Source organism: Mustela nigripes, chromosome 2 (genome assembly GCF_022355385.1).
Source record: "Mustela nigripes isolate SB6536 chromosome 2, MUSNIG.SB6536, whole genome shotgun sequence".
Lineage (NCBI taxonomy): Eukaryota > Metazoa > Chordata > Mammalia > Carnivora > Mustelidae > Mustela > Mustela nigripes.
The window spans coordinates 156,340,321-156,357,722 of record NC_081558.1 but is presented as its reverse complement, the minus strand read 5'-3'; positions in this window follow the sequence as shown (position 1 = coordinate 156,357,722).

Sequence of the window (17,402 nt, the reverse complement as noted above, 5' to 3'; positions counted from 1 at the left end):
AGATTGAGTGATAAGAAACTATTTCATAAAGAAATTAGTATTTGATCTGAGTCCTGAAGAATAACTAGGATATAGAAAAGCTATCAAAAAGAGATAGGACATCTCACACAGGGAAGCATGGAGGCATAAAACATCATGTGAATTTTACATGGTACTTATAATATATTTAAACATAAATGAATATACATAGAAATGTTTACAAATGGATTCTTGATATTACATCAAAATACATACATATTTGAAAAAAAACACATGGGATGTTCAACATGATACGCCTTATTAATGGTGCAGTTAAATGGGCTGTACAAAATTGCAATGAATTTGCTGCATTAATGAAATATTTCTATCAATTCTTGCATATGCATCTATGACCATTCCCTTAGATGAATTATGACTCTGATTTTCACTGAATAAATCACATTTAACATACCCCATAAAAAATAAGTCATAGTGTTCAGAAATAAATATAAATAATGAAAAGTACACTCATCTAAGTTTCTAGATTTTATGGCAATGCTATAGGATCTGTTATTGTTCGGTAAGGTTAGAGGACAGGATGAATATTGAGTAGGGAATAAGGGAGGAAGGAAGGAAGGAAGGAAGAAAGGGAGGAAAGAAGGAAATGTATTTGGAGAAAGGTCCTGGTCATTCCAGGCATCTCAGCTGTATTAGTTTCCTTTTGCTGCCATAACAAATTACTACTAATATAGTAGCTTAGAACAATACAAATTTATTCTTTTATAATTCTGAAGGTCAGAAGTTTAAAATTAGAATCACTGAGCTAAAATCAAGGTATCAACAGATCCGGTTTCTTTTTGAAGCTCTGGGGGAAGAATATTGTTTTACGTTTCCTAGCTTCTAATGTCTGCCTGTATGCCATGGTTTATAGCTTTTTCCTCTGTTCAAAAGTTCATCCCTGAAATCTTTGCTTCTATACCATATCACCTTCTCTTCTGTGGTAGCATCTCCCTCTGTCTCCCCCTTATAAGGATATTCATTATTTCATCATTGGGCATACCTGGCTAAACCAGGATAATCTCCATCTCTAGATTTTTAACTTTATCACATCTACAAAGTCCCTTAGGTTACATAATATATTCACAGGTTCCAGGAACCAGGATGTGGACATCATCATGTTATTATAAATGGGGGGCATTATTTAGTCTACCACACCAACAAAGTTCATTCTAAACTGGTCAACCCCAGATAATTTTAGCCACAATAGTGAAGGCAGCTTCATGCTCCCAGATCAGAACTGCACAGTTTAGCCAAGGCTAAATTATCAAAGAGCAGGATATTAAGCTAAAAAAAAAAAAATGTTGTTTTAGGCCACTAAGTTTTAAAGTGGGTTGTTCTGCAGCAAAAGCCACTAAGTTTTAAAGTGGGTTGTTCTGCAGCAAAATGCACTTGTGATGAACACCAATACAGGCAAAAATAAATAAATAGATAGATAGATAGATAAATAAATAGAATTTTAAAAAAGTAAATCTCTAAATTTCTGTGAGGAAATTGTGGAGTCATCCAGGTGGCCAAATTGACATTTGAAACTATGGATCCTGACTTGAGCAAGACATTTAAGATCAACTTATTGGGGTACCTGTGTGGCTCAGTGGGTTAAAGCCTCTGCCTTCAGCTCGGGTCATGATCCGAGGGTCCTGGGATCGAGCCCCACATCGGGCTCTCTGCTCAGCAGGAAGCCTGCTTTCTCCTCTCTCACTGCCTGCCTCACTGCCTACTTGTGATCTCTGTCTGTCAAATAAATAAATAAAATCTCTCTAAAAAAAAAAAAAGATCAACTAATTGAATTTTAAACTAAGAAACAAAATGCATAATTTTTTTAAAATTTCTTTTCAGCATAACAGAATTCATTGTTTTTGCACCACACCCAGTGCTCCATGCAATACGTGTCCTCCTTAATAGCCTCCACCTGACTCCCCCAACCTCCCCCACCCGCCCCTTCAATACTCTCAGATTGTTTTTCAGAGTCCATAGTCTCTCGTGGTTCACCTCCCCGTCCAATTTCCCTCAACTCCCATCTCCTCTCCATCTCCGTATGTCCTCCATGTTATTTGTTATGCTCCACAAATAAGTGAAACCATATGATACTTGACTCTCTCTGCTTGACTTATTTCACTGAACATAATCTCTTCCAGTCCATCCATGTTGCTACAAAAGTTGGGTATTCATCCTTTCTGATGGAGGATGAATAATACTCTATAATAATACTCCATGAATAATACTCCATAATATTCCATAGTGTATATGGACCACATCTTCCTTATCCATTCGTCCGTTGAAGGGCATCTTGGTTCTTTCCACAGCTTGGTGACCGTGGCCATTGCTGCTATAAACATTGGGGTACAGATGGCCCTTCTTTTCACTACATCTGCATTTTTGGGGTAAATACCCAGTAATGAAATTGCAGGATCATAGGGAAGCTCTATTTTTAATTTCTTGAGAACTCTCCACACTGTTCTCCAAAGTGGCTGCATCAACTTGCATTCCCACCAACAGTGTAAGAGGGTTCCCCTTTCTCCACATCCTCTTCAACACACGTTGTTTCCTGTCTTGCTAATTTTGGCCATTCTAACTAGTGTAAGGTGGTATCTCAATGTGGTTTTAATTTGAATCTCCCCGATGGCTAGTGATGATGAACATTTTTTCTTGTGTCTGATAGCCATTTGTATGTCTTCACTGGAGACATACAAGTGTCTGTTCATATATTCTGCCCATTTTTTGATATGATTATCTGTTTTGTGTGTGTTGAGTTTGAGAAGTTCTTTATAGATCCTGGATGTCAATCTTTTGTCTGTACTGCTATTTGCAAATATCTTCTCCCATTCCGTGGGTTGCCTCTTTGTTTTGTTGACTGTTTCCTTTGCTGTGCAGAAGCTTTTGATTTTGATGAAGTCCCAAAAGTTCATTTTCGCTTTTGTTTCCTTTGCCTTTGGAGACATATCTTGAAAGAAGTAGCTGTGGCTGATATCGAAGAGGTTACTGCCTATATTTTCCTCTAGGATTCTGATGGATTCCTGTCTCACATTGAGGTCTTTTATCCATTTTGAGTTTTTCTTTGTGTAAAATTAAATTAAAAAAAAAAAACAGACTCTCAACTGCAGAGAACAAACTGAGGGTTGCTGGAGGGGAGGTAAGCAAGGGGATGGGTTAAATAGGTTGATGGGTATTAAGGAATGCACTTGTGATGAACACTGAGTGTTGCATGTAAGTGACGAATCACTAAATTCTACACTTGAAACTAAAGTTACATTTTATGTTAAGTAACTAGAATTGAATAAAAACTTAGGAAGGAAAAAAATTTTTTTTAATGCATAAATTTGATTTCTGAAATATGAGTTCATATTAGTAGCACCATGCTCACCAGCTAATGGGAAGAGCACGGGATTTTGAGATTCTTCTACTTCTGAAGACTAAATTACAATTTCTCTCTCATGAAAAGGTGAGTCTAAAGAATGTACTCTTTGACAATAGAGATTCTACTTTCGGTTTCTGCGATCCAGCTCAGAGCACTACCTCTAGAAGTTGTTGTGAGGATACAGTGAAATATAGCATATAAAACACTTCTAACAGAGTCAGACACAAAGTAAAATGCCCAGTAAGTCTAACCTGTTATTATCTTCTCTTCGCAGGGCTTGCACACAATTGAGGGTTCATCATCACCCAGAAAGCCACAGGCTACTCCTACAGTGGAAGCCTTAGGAGTCACTTATGCCTTGTGCATAATCCCATGATAACACTACTTTGACTTTTCAATATATTTTTATTTTTATTTTTATTTAAATTCAATTAATTAATATAAAGTATTACTTGTTTCAGGCGTACAGGTCTGTGATTCATCATTTTTAAAAAATATTTTATTTATTTATTTGACAGCTAGAGATCACAAGTAGTTGGAGAGGCAGGCAGAGAGAGAGAGAGAGAGAGAGAGGTGGGGTAGCAGGCTCCCTGCTGAGCAGAAAGCCTGAATTGATTCAGGGCTCAATCCCAGAACCCTGGGACCATGACCTGAGCCAAAGGCAGAGGCTTTAACCCACTGAGCCACCCAAGTGTCTCTCATCACTCTTATATAATACCCAGTGCTCATTACAATACATACCCTTCCCAATGTCCATCACCCAGTTACCCCATCCCTCCTCCCCTCTCCCCTCCAGGAACCCTCAGTTTGTTTCCCATGATTAAGAGTTTCTTATGGTTCTTTGACTGTTAAAAATGAACAGTTCTCTTGTTTCATCCTTGCTTTGAGAGCTTCCCTGTATCATGCTAATTATTCAAAGAATAGAAGAGTTGAAAAAAAAAAAAAGTGAACTAGGCTTCTTGTTTTAGATCTGTTACAAACTAGCTTTGCAAATTCAAACAAATCACTTACCCTCTCTATGCCTCACTTTTCATGGGTTCTAATATTTACTTTTTCTGCTTCATGGATCAATCAAAAGGATCAAATGATCAAGCAATTAATCAGTCAAACAGATAAACAGAGCACTAATGATGGCATCAGCAATGTGCTTGGTTATTCTAAAAATTTAAAAATAAATTACTGCCAGGTCTATCTTTATTAGCTATATCTTTTATTTTAACCAACTGAGGCTGCTCTAACACATTACCATAGACCTGGTGGCTTACAAACAAGTTTATTTCTCACAGTTCCCAGAAGATGATTAAGTCCAAGATGGAGGTGGAGGAGATTCAGAGTCCATTTAGAGCCCACTTCCTAGTTCAAAGATGCCCTCCCTGTGTCCCCATATGATAGAAAGAGTAAAGTTTCTCTCTGGGGTCTCTCTTATAATAGGGCAGTAATCCCATCCTATGGGCTGTGCCCTCTTGATCTAATCACCTCTAAAGGCTTCCAAATACCATCTCATAGGGGATTAGGTTTTAACATACGAATTTGGGATAAATACTAACATTTAGTCTATAGCACCCCTGCTCATGCACATGCAATGGATTCTTGTCCTTCTATTAGTACTAATGCCCAGAGAAAAACAAAAGGCACTTTGTAGGTTTGTAGATTCTCTGGGTATATCCCAAAGTGGTCTACTTAAACACAAACATTTTACAGTCTGCCTTTCAGTACTGAAAATTCATGCAGAAGCACGACAGTGAACACACATTTATGATATTTCCTTCTTCAGACTTACAAGAATCAGAAGAAAGGGATTAAAGGGAGGAGAAATTCCCTCTCACCCATCAAAGGCAAAGAGAATAATAGGAGAGGAAATGACCAGTTAAGACATATTTACAAAATTGGAAGCTAGAAGCAGATGGACAATTCTTTTTTTTTTTAAGATTTTATTTATTTATTTGATAGAGAGAGATCACAAGTAGGCAGAGGGGCAGGCAGAGAGAGAGGAGGAAGCAGGCTCCCCGCTGAGCAGAGAGCCCGATGTGGGACTCAATCCCAGCACCTTGAGATCATGACCTGAGCCGAAGGCAGCGGCCCAACCCACTGAGCCACCCAGGCGCCCCTCAGATGGACAATTCTTTACTTACTTAGCAGATGAAAGAAGAGTGAGAATCTTCAAGATGGAAGCTAAGAAACAAGGTGATACCTGTTACACAGCTGAGGAAAGTCTCTGGAATATTCAATTTGGATTAAGATGTACATATTGATTAAAAGCCTATATATGGTTGGATTCCTAGATCCACTCCTCATAGTATAACCATTACACTCTCTGCCAGTCTTCCACCCAAACACAGCCACATACTAGGGGAAAAAAAAAAGGCATTTATATTTAGTGTTTGAATAAGAGGTTTCCTTCAGAATAGTGGTTCTCAACAAGGTTCAGTTTGCCTCCCAAAGAACATTTGTTTGTCCCAAACTGGGGATCTGAGAGGATGGTGATACTGATGGTCAAGGATGCTGCTAATATCCTACAATTCACAGGATGGTCTAAACAGTGAAGAATTATCTGGTCCCTATGCATCAATAAGGCAGAAATTGAGAAGCACTGTTGTAGAATATTAGAAAAAGCTGGAGGTGAGATGGAATACGAAATGAGAAGAATTAAATTAGTATCTGCACACTGAACTGTGAGACCTATATCTTGAATTGTAAGAATCCCTTGGTCCCCTTTGCTCACCCAGCTCAACTCTGAGAAACCTGACATTTTGCTTTATACACTTTATACCCTCCAAGCAGGAGATCATGTACCCCCTAGGGAAAATGTCTGGGAGAAAAGACTTATGGATTTCAACAGTCAGGAGTCTCCTTCAGCTGACCACTCTAAGGTAAATGCTATAGTTTCCAGTCAGAATTGTGATACCTTGTATTTAAATACGGACAGCAATGGATCAGTAGGTATCGAGGAAGACTCTGACCTAAAAGATACAGACCAAAACCGAGAAACAAAACAAAACAAAACAAAACAAAAAAGGAAAGACAAAGAAAACAGAAACTTGAAGGAAACAGAGGGCAATAAAGAAAAAAATGCTTAGTATCATCACAGATGTAAGTTAGGCTATTGAATCTATGAAGTAGGATCAAGATGCTATAAGAAAAGAATAATCAGAGATCACAAAGGAACTAGACATTCATATATAATATGAAGGAAATTTCTCAGAAAGATTAAGACTGTGAGTTATTGCTTTTTGTTATTTGTTATGTTTTTGGTTGTTGTTTTTGTTTTGGTACTGCCACAAATATTCACCAAGGCTTGCTCTTATGGATTGGCAGTTGTTGGTTTTCTTATTATTTCCTATATAAATATTATTTATATTATGCTTATTTGCATCTCATTTTATCCTACAAAGAATTTCATGCAAATAAGTCGCAGAAACACTTTGTACAAATAATACTTACATAATATAGATTACTGTAGGCTTTCATTTCTTCAGTATATTTGTTTAAAAAATGAAAGGGTGATGATATAAATCATCCTTGTTTGTGAAAAAACATTGACATGAAATTTCCCTTCTCTCTCTTCTCATTATATTTACTTAGAAAAATATTGGAAACCCCGATCTCCACAGCTTTTTGATTGGCATAGGGCTGAATAACATAAACTTCTACAGGGTATTAAATATGAGCTTTGCTTTATACCAATTCCAGTCATTCAACTCATCAGGACAATTCCAATGTATGGCAACTACCTCCTTACCAAGACATTTTCTTCAGGCTAGTGTTAGACAGAATTCTGACAGAGCTCTCATACAGAGGTTATAATAGACCCATACCTCCATTTGTCTCATTCTTTTATTAGATGAGGGCCATCTACTACTAACCTTAGGCATTCTCAAGGAGACAGAAAGTTTGAAGCAGACTGTGCTGTGAAGGACTGCTTTCATTAATAATGAACCTGAGCTTTGTACTTCAATAATAATTTTCATCTGAGAGTCTTGAAATGCTTTGCAATTTAAATGAATTAAGTCCTATAATACCCTTTGAGCTAGAGAAAACTTGTTTTTGAAATGGAAAATCCAAGATATAGAGTCAGTTTTAAGTTTAAAAAGTGAAGTCAGGGCGCCTGGGTGGCTCAGTGGGTTAAGCCTCTGCCTTCGACTCAGGTCATGATCTCAGAATCCTAGGACTGAGTCCCACATCGGGCTCTGCTCTGCAGAGTGCCTGCTTCCTCCTCTCTCTCTCTGCCTGCCTCTCTGACTACTTGTGATCTCTCTGTCAAATAAATAAAAACATTATTTAAAAAAAGTGAAGTCAAAAATCACCTTTTCTCACCTTTCCCTTATTTTCTGTAGTGTCCCACCTCACTCTGCATTCCTCCTCTCTTCTCCCTTGCTCTCATTTCTGCTTTCTCTGTTGTCTTTTTTCTTTTCTTACTTCACCAACATTCTCATCTTCTCGGATTCCCACCCAAACATGATGGAAGTTTCTCTGTATGAATCTGAACAAATCAATGTGAGGTTGGAATTAAGGAGAGAAGCTGATTTTCCCACATAAGTTTTTTACTCAATTTCAGAAGGTGACTACATTATCCTTTCCTTCAGCAAGCCTCCATTCTTTGCCAAAAGTCCCATTTACCAGAGGAGAAAGCAGTGCCCTATAATGAGTTCTGGCTTCTCCTCTCTCCCCACTGCCTCCTGTCTGGATATGAAGCTCAGGTGGTAGCCCTTCCATTCTCAGTGATGGGAGGGAAAGGTTATTTGGGGAAAACCAAATCTTATTTCAAACCATTCCAGTCACCCTATTCTGATTGTTAAGTCTTGGCAAAGCACTCAATGACTAAATAATAGTAACTGGGGATCAGATGCCATTGCTTTTGGGGAAAGGATCTCCTCCCACTTAGTCTGGGCAGAAAGAATCCTCTCTTTAGATTAGGGACAGGCAAATTATAATGGGTCAAATCTGGCTGAGGTGGTATGATGATTAATTTTATGTGTCAACTTGGAGGATGTTTTGGGGTGAGATATGCATTTAAATTGATAGATTGAGTACAGCAGATTGCCTTCCTTAATGTGAAGAGAACAAAAGTCAAGAGGAAGATTCTGTAGCATATGGCCTTGGGACTTGAACTACACATCGGCTCTTTTCCTAGGGTTTCCAGCCTGTCAGCTTTTGAATTTGGACTGAAGTATTGAACCCAGCATTTCCTGGACCTTCAGCATGTCCACACTTCCTGAACCTTCGGCATGTCCATCTACCATATAAACTTTGGACCTGCCAGACTCCATTACTGCATGAGCTTATACTTTAAAATAAAGTGTTTCTGTTTCTCTGGAGAACCCTGAAACTAACAAAGACCTGTTTTGCAAATAGAATTTTATTGGAATACAGCCACCTACATTCATTTTTGTATGACCTATGGCTGCTTTCTCACTATGATGGCAGAGTTGAGTAGTGACAATAGAGATATCAAATGATCCACAAAACTGAAAATATTTGCTATTTGACCCTTTTAAGAAAAGGTCGACCAACCCCTGCTATAGGTGATTCCCTTCCTCTCCCCACTAAGAAAATATTGGTTGATCGGAAGCCTTCCTGGTTACCCTAGTCTGCTAGCTTTCCCTTACTCAGTTTGCCTCCAAATTCTGGGCATGGCTTCCTTTATTTGAGCATTTAGGATTTGAAGGTAAGCTCCTTGAGGTGAAGAGCTTACAGTCTTATTTTTGTTTCAAATTTTATTCATAAATTGAATACAATAAATACCCTTTGAAGAAATAAATGCCTGAGATAATAGCAGCTGACATTTGTTAATTGAGCTCCTAAAATATGCCTATCTTTATATTAAGCTATTTACATACATTATCTCATTAAATTCAGACAACAGCTCCATAATTATTCCCATTTCACACATGTAGAAACTGAGACTGAGGGAGGGCTGTGACCTACCCACGGTTACACAGCCAGTACAATGCAGACAGTCTACGCCCAAACCAAGACTCTCATCTACAAAACTCTTCCTCCCTACAATGAATAAAGCTGCTACTGAGAAGCTCTGGGTCCATCTTACACTGACTTCTGTTATATCCAATACTGTAACAAAATCAGAATAAAATACATGTTAGAATTGATGGTGCCTGATTAGTTCCATTAATATATGTTCTTTGGGGGAGCCAATCTATTAGCTTTCATCTTTACAAAAAAGTAAAAAAAAAAAAAAACTATAGCAAAAACATTTTTTAAAGTAAATCAAAACCACATCTGCTTTGATGCCGTTGCTAGGATCCTCTTTTTATTATGCAGTGTGGTGCCTGTGCCCTGTGCTCTGAAGACACCCGTGTCTCTCAGGCATAGCTGATGATCACAGGTACTTCATGAATGGAAAAGACCCAGCAACAATACAAATTATCTCAAGCCTCACTTCTTTTCTTTCTGCTTTATGATGCCTAGGTTCTGCAAACAACGCACACAAAGGATTATTTACTTTTTGGTTCAGGTAGTTCCAAGTTACATTCATTCGATTTCAGCACATCAGAAAAATCTTATCACTGGAGACATCAGACATGAAAAAAGGCCTTTACTGTATGTACCATGTGGGCCGGCTGATGGTACTGAAATTTCTGGGAAATGCTCTTAGAGTAATAAGGAATTACCAGATCATATAAAAGCACTTAGACTGACACAAGCACTTTTGTAAGAGTTACAAAAGAGGATAGTGGCCCTTTGTTTGCCCCTCTTACTGTGATAGGGGTGGGAGGGAGACAAGCATTGGGTAGACAACTAGGGGAATGAAGGGAACCCTCTTGGAGCCTGAGGAATGCTGTCTCTAATGCTAATGTCCATTCATTTTTAGGGCTGGCTATTAAAAACCCAGTAATAATAAGAGGGCGACTACCAAGACCTGTGGCAGAAATGCCAGCAATCACTATGTTCTAACAGCATTCTAGAAAGTCCCTATGACAGTGTCTTTACACATGCTCTCTATAACCCAAGAGGAAGAAAATCTCTAATTTAAGGAAATTCCAACATCCATTACACAAATGAATAGTTGAGATTCAATGATAGAATTTTTCCAAGACCATACAAATAATAAATGTAGGGAATGGGATATTAACTCAGTTTTGTCTGTTTCCTAAGCTTGTACTCATTTCACTATTCACAGTACTCCAGAAAGGACAGAATTGCCAAGTTCTGTTTCCTGGAAACAGAAGACGCTGTAGGATTGACAAATGAATACATTTGGTGCTTCATGGTTATCTCTTTCCAAAACCTTTGCTTAAAGGTTTTGAAGGAATATAAATCTGTCTAGCCATCTGTATTCCCCAAAATACCCCTAAAATAAAATGTTATTATAATACCAGATTCAAGGACTTGTCTTCTAACTTTTTCTTCTGATGACACTTTACAGCTCATACAAGGAGAAATTGTTTTCTGCCTGGGCAGTCTAAAGAAAGGACCAAAGGTATTCAATTTAGAGCTATAATTATGAATAGCTACAGGGTAAACATTAAAAAAAATTATAGTCAGAAAAGTTCATAGTCCCAGTTTCTTTACTTACTAAATATTTCTGGCAACTCTATATTTTCTGAGCCTCCATATTATAAAATGAAAAAGAAAATCATAATACTGGGTCACAAGATAGCTAATAAGTGAGATGTGATAGTATAACTTGATAGCTATAAAGTACAATACAAATGTTAGTTACTGGTATTTTAATTTCAGTATCACTTTTATTGTATTAATAGAATATTTGTCTTATAGCTAGGAGACCACAGAAAGTAGGACTTGGCAGAGAAAACACTGCTGTAGAAGAATATAAGATTCTAACTCATTTCACTTAAAACTTAAATAATACACTTAATTTGTTTTTCTATAAAACAGACTTAAGTTTCAAATTTAACATTTCACTAGAAAAATATCACTAACTTCCTGGGTCTGAAACAGTGCCATGAATGCTCAGCATAGCAATGGTCCCTTGAAAAAAAGTATATTATTTAGGGAATGCTCTTTAAGAGAGAAGGGTTTTATTAGTGTTTTTATACCTGAGTTTCCTTTTCCTTTCAAAGAGATACATATCGTTTAAAGGATGTTCCAAGAAAATATCTCCAGTATAAATAGAATTTTGTATATTTTTTAACACCCTTTCTAAAAAAAGTTTTCTCTCATGGAAAGCTTTAAAAAGATAATCTTTTTAAGGTAAAAAAAAAAAAAAGATATTCCCTGAGAAAGCAAAACTTTCTTAAGGAAATGCTTTAGTTTGTGATGGGAAATTTGCTTTCCTAGGTAAGATATGCAGGGAAATAAGGGACACATTCATTTGAGTCTGGATATGGTTTTTAATATCTGGGGTCTTTGTATCAGATAAAATACACTCTTAGGTTGGCCTTGATCTACTAATTCCTAGATTCAGAGTATTTGAGAATTTTAGCTTATTGTTTAGAGGCTCCACTGTTCTCTTTCATCTGATATTTAAAGTCCCTCTACAGTGTGGGACCAGCCTAGTTTGTGTTTGAGCTCATCCACAGACAGGGCATTGGGCCAGAACATGTATTCTTTGATTCATACCAGAATCATTATTTGTCATGTACCTAACATTAACAGAAGACTGTAGGGATTACATATTAAAAAGAAGATACAGTCTTTGAACAGAGTCAGTTTGCTCCTTCTGTAAATAATTAAAAACCACTCAGTCAAAAACTTCCCTCAACTTCATGAATTTTGAAGTTCACATGAATGTGTGATCCTATTACCCCCTTTCTTTTCTTTTCTTTTTTTTTTAAGATTTTATTTATTTGACAGAGAGAGATCACAAGTAGGCAGAGAGGCAGGCAGAGACAGAGAGGAAGGGAAGCAGGCCTCCCACTGACAGAGAGCCCGATGTGGGGCTCAATCCCAGGACCTTGGGATCATGACCCGAGCTGAGGTTTTAACCCACTGAGACACCCAGGCGCCCCTTACCTCCCTTCTAATTCAGTGTGCACTCGCACTTAGGTTGAACAGTTACTTCTACCTGCTTAAACTCGCTTTAAGCTCTTCCATGCTGGATGAATGGAGTAAAGAAAATGTGATGTATTTCGCTCAACATAATAGCCTCTAGTTCCATCCATGTCATTACAAATGGCAAGATTTCATTTCTTTTGATGGCTGCATATTTCCATTGTTTATATATACCACATCTTCATCCATTCATCTGTTGAGGGACATCTAGACTCTTTCCATAGTTTGGCTATTGTGGACATTGCTGCTATTAACATTCAGGTGCATGTGACCTTTCAGAACACTACATTTGTATCTTTAGGGTAAATACCCAGTAGTGCAATTACTGGGTCATAGAGTAACTCTATTTTCAACTTTTAGAGGAAACTCCATGCTGTTTTCCAGAGTGGTTGCACCAGCTTGCATTCCCACCAATAGTGTAGGAGGGTTCCCCTTTCTCTACATCCTCTCTAACGTCTGTAATTTCCTGACTTGTGAATTTTGGCCATTCTCACTGGTGTGATGTGGTATCTCATTGTGGTTTTGATTTATATTTCCCTGATGCTGAAGGATGTGGAGCATTTTTCATGTGTCTGTTGGCCATCTGGGTGTCTTCTTTTCAGAAATGTCTGTTCATGTCCTCTGCCCATTTCTTGATTGGATTACTTGTTCTTTGGGTGTTGAGTTTGATAAGTTCTTTAGAGATTTTGGATACTAGCCCTTTATCTGATATGTCACTAGTGAATATCTTCTCCCATTCTGTCAGTCATCTTTTGGTTTTGTTGACTGTTTCCTTTGCTGTGAAAAATCTTTTGGTCTTGATGAAGTCCCAAGAGTTCATTTATGCCCTTATTTCCCTTGCCTTTGGAGATGTTTCTAGGAGGAAGTTACTGTGGCTAAGGTCAAAGAGGTTGCAGCTTATGTTCTCCTCAAGGACTTTGATGGATTCTTATCTCACATTGAGGTTTCATCCATTTCAAGTCTATTTTTGTGTATGGTGTAAAGAAATGGTCCAGTTTCATTTTTCTGCATGCAGCTGTCCAATTTTCCCAGCACCATTTATTGAAGAGACAGTCTTTTTTCCATTGAACATATTTTCCTGCCTTGCTAAAGACTAGTTGACCATAGAGTTGAGGGTCTATTTCTGGGCTCTCTATTCTGTTCCATTAAACTATGTGTCTGTTTTTGTGCCAGTACCATACTGTCTTGATGACAGCTTTGTAATAGAGCCTAAAGTCTGGAATTGTGATGCCACCAACTTTGGCTTTCTTTTTCAACATCCCTCTGGCTATTTGAGGTCTTTTGTGTTTCTATATAAATTTTAGGATTATTTGTTCCATTTCTTTGAAAAACATTGGTGGTATTTTGATAGGGATTGCATTAAATGTGTAGACTGCTTTAGGTAGCATAGATATTTTCACAATATTTGTTCTTCCAATCCATGAGCATGGACATTTTTCCTTTTCTTTCATGAGTATCCTATAGTTTTCTGAGTACAGATTCTTTGACTCTTTGGTTAGGTTTCTTCCTAGGTATCGTGTGGTTTTGGGTGCAATTGTAAATGGGCTCGACTCCTTAATTTCTCTTTCTTCTGTCTTGTTGGTGTATAGAAATGCAACTGATTTCTGTGCATTAATTTTATATTCTGACACTTTACTGAAGTCCTGTACAAGTTCTACCAGTTTTGGAGTGGAGTCTTTTGGGTTTTGCACATAAAGTATCATATCATCTGCAAAGAGTACTTTGACTTCTTTGCTGATTCAGATACCTTTAATTTCTTTTTGTTGTCTGATTGCTGAGGCTTGGACTTCTAGTACTATGTTGAATAGCAGTGGTGATAGTGGACAGCACTGCCGTGTTCCTGACCTTAGCAGAAAAGCTCTCTGTTCTTCGCCATTGAGAATGATATTCGCTGTGGGTTTTTCATAGATGGCTTTGATGATATTGAGGTTTGTGCCCTCTAGCCCTACACTTGGAAGAGTTTTGATCAATAAAGGATGCTATACTTTGTCAAATGCTCTTTTTTTGTCATCTATTGAGAGTATTGAATGGTTCTTCTTCTTTCTTTTATTAATGTATTACATCACATTTATTGACTTGCAGATGTTGAACCAAACTCTGAGCCGAGGAATAAATCCCACTTGGTCGTGGTGAATAATCCTTTTAATATACTGTTGGAACCTATTGGCTAGTATTTTGGTGAGAACTTTCACCTCTGAGTTCATCATGGATATGGGTTTGTAATTCTACTTGATTGCCTGTATTTGTCTGGTTTTGGGATCAAGGTTCTAGTTCAAAGCATTGTTGTCTGAAAATATGCAGAGAATGATCCCTGTGTTTTGGTACCAGTTAAGACCTGATCTGTGAACGAGGACATGATCTATTTGGGAGAATGTTCCATTTGCACTAGAGAAGATTGTGTATTCTGTTTCTTTGGGATGGAATGTTCTGAACATATCTGTGATGTCCATCTGGTCCACTGTGTCATTTAAAACCTTTTATTTCCTTGTTGATCTTTTGCTTACATGATCTGTTCATTTTAGTGAGGGGAGTGTTCAAATCCCCTACTATTATTGTATTATTGTGTATTGTCTTTGATTTTGTTATTAATTGCTTTATATAATTGGCTGCCCCATGCTAGCGGCATAGATATTAAAAATTGTTAGATCTTTTTGTTAAAAAGACACTTTACATATGATATAGTGTCCCTCCTCATCTCTTATTATAGTCTTTGGCTTAAAACCTAACTTGTCTGACATAAGGATTGCCACCTCAGCTTTCTTTTGATGTCCATTAGCATGGTAAATTGTTTTCCACTCCCTCCCTTTAAATCTAGAGGTGTCTTTTGATCTAAAATCAGTCTCTTGCAGAAAATGTATCGATGGGTCTTTTTTTTTTTTTTTTAATCCATTCTGATACCATGTCTTTTGATTGGGACAGTTAGCCCATTGACATTTAGGGTAACTATCGAGAGACACGAATTTAGTGCGATTGTATTGCTTGTAAGGTGACTGTTATTATATATTGTCTCTGTTCCTTTCCGGTCTATGTTACTTTTAGCCTCTCTCTTTGCTTAGAGGACACCTTTTAATATTTCCTGTAAGACTGGTTTGGTGCTTGAAAATTCTTTTAGGTTTTTGTTTGTTTGTTTGTTTCTGTTTTTGTTTTTGTTTTTGTGCTGGAAGGATTTTATTTCACCTTTTATTTTCCATGACAACCTAGCTGGATATAGTATTCTTGGCTGCATATTTTTCTCATTTAGTGCTCTGAATATATCATGCCAGTCCTCTCTGGCCGGCCAGGTCTCTGTGGATGGGTCTGCTGTCAATCTAATGTTTCTACGATTATAGTTATAGACCTCTTGTTCTAAGCTGCCTTCAGGATTTTCTCTTTGTCACTGAGACTTTTAAGTTTTACTATTAGATGACAGGCTGTGGACCTATTTTTATTGATTTTGAAGGGGGAGTACTCTGTGCCTCCTGGATTTTGATACTTGTTTTTATCCTCAAATTAAGGAAATTCTCTACTATAATTTGCTCCAGTATACGTTCTGCCTCTCTCTTTCTTCTTCCTCTCAGATCCTATTATTATAATATTGTTTCATCTTATGGTATCACTTATCTCTTGAATTCTTCCCTTGTGATCTAGTAGCTGTTTATCTCTCTTTTTCTCAGATTCTTTATTCTCTAGCATGTGGTCTTCTATATCACTAATTCTCTATTCTGCCTCACTTATCCTAGCAGTAAGAGCCTCCATTTTTTATTGTACCTCATTAATAACTTTTTAAAATTTCAACTTGGTTAGGTTTTAGATCTTTCATTTCTCCAGAAAGACATTCTCTAGTATCTTCCATGCTTTTTTCAAGCCCAGCTAGGATCTTTATAATCATCATTCTGAACTCTAGCTCCAACATCTTACTAATGTCCATATAAAGTCCCTAGCAGTGGATACTGCTTCTTGTTTTTTGTTTTTTGAGGTGATTTTTTCCATTTTGTCATTTTGTCCAGAGAAGAATAGATGAATGAGAGAACAAAATGCTAAAAGTATAATATTGACCCCAGAAAAATATACACTCAACAAATCAGAAGAGACCCAAAACCAGAGAGAAGAGAAAGGGGAAAATATATATATATATATATATATATATATATATATATATATATATATATATATGCAATCTGCTCAGGTTCGCTATCTGTAGTTTGGTAGCTTTTTTTCCCTGAATGCTTCTGTAGGGCTTTGGAGGACAGGAATGAAAATGGTGGCCTCCCAATCTATGGCTCAGAGGAGCTGAGAGCTCGGGACCCAGCCCTCAGTACACCCTCAGAGAAAAAAAGTCAATCCCTCCCATCTCGCTGGTCTCCAGCCACGCTCTGAGCTCACCTGGTCTGTGACCAAGCATTTCTATCTCTGGCACATGGCTCCATTTGGAGTCTCCAAATCCAGCAGATTTCTGCAACATGCACCTGCACTGGTCCTCCCAGTGGAGGAAAGAGGTTTTTCCCTGGATCTGCAACTCATGGGGTCCCTGCTCAAAGAATAGTGGCCCAACTGTGCCTGGATCATGGTTTATGGCTACCCTGACATGAGAGCCCACTCCTCAGCTCTGTCTTTGGAGCCATCCTCCCCACTCCAATACCTGGGAGCTCTGCCACACTCAGGCACCTCTGGTCTTTCTGTGACCCCACGGTCCTAAGACCACACTGTCCCAATGAGCATTCTACCTCCCCCACACAAATCCCTACCCCCCTTAGCCACCTGTGCAAAGTTCCTCCACAGAGCAGACTTCTAAAAGTTCTGACCCTGTGCTCCACAGCTCAATCACTTGCCAGGAGCTGCCTGATGGAGGCTCTCTCCCCCCACCCATCACAGTCTATCTTTCTGTATATCATCTCAGATTCACTTCTCTGCACATCCTACCTTTCAGAAAGTGGCTGCTTTTCTGATCACAGAATTGCTGCTATTCTTTTCTTCGATCTCCTGTTGAGTTTGTAGGTGTTCAGAATGGTTTGACAACTATCTAGCTGAATTCCTGGGGCCAGATAAAATTTAGATCTCCTTCTCCTCTGCCATCTTG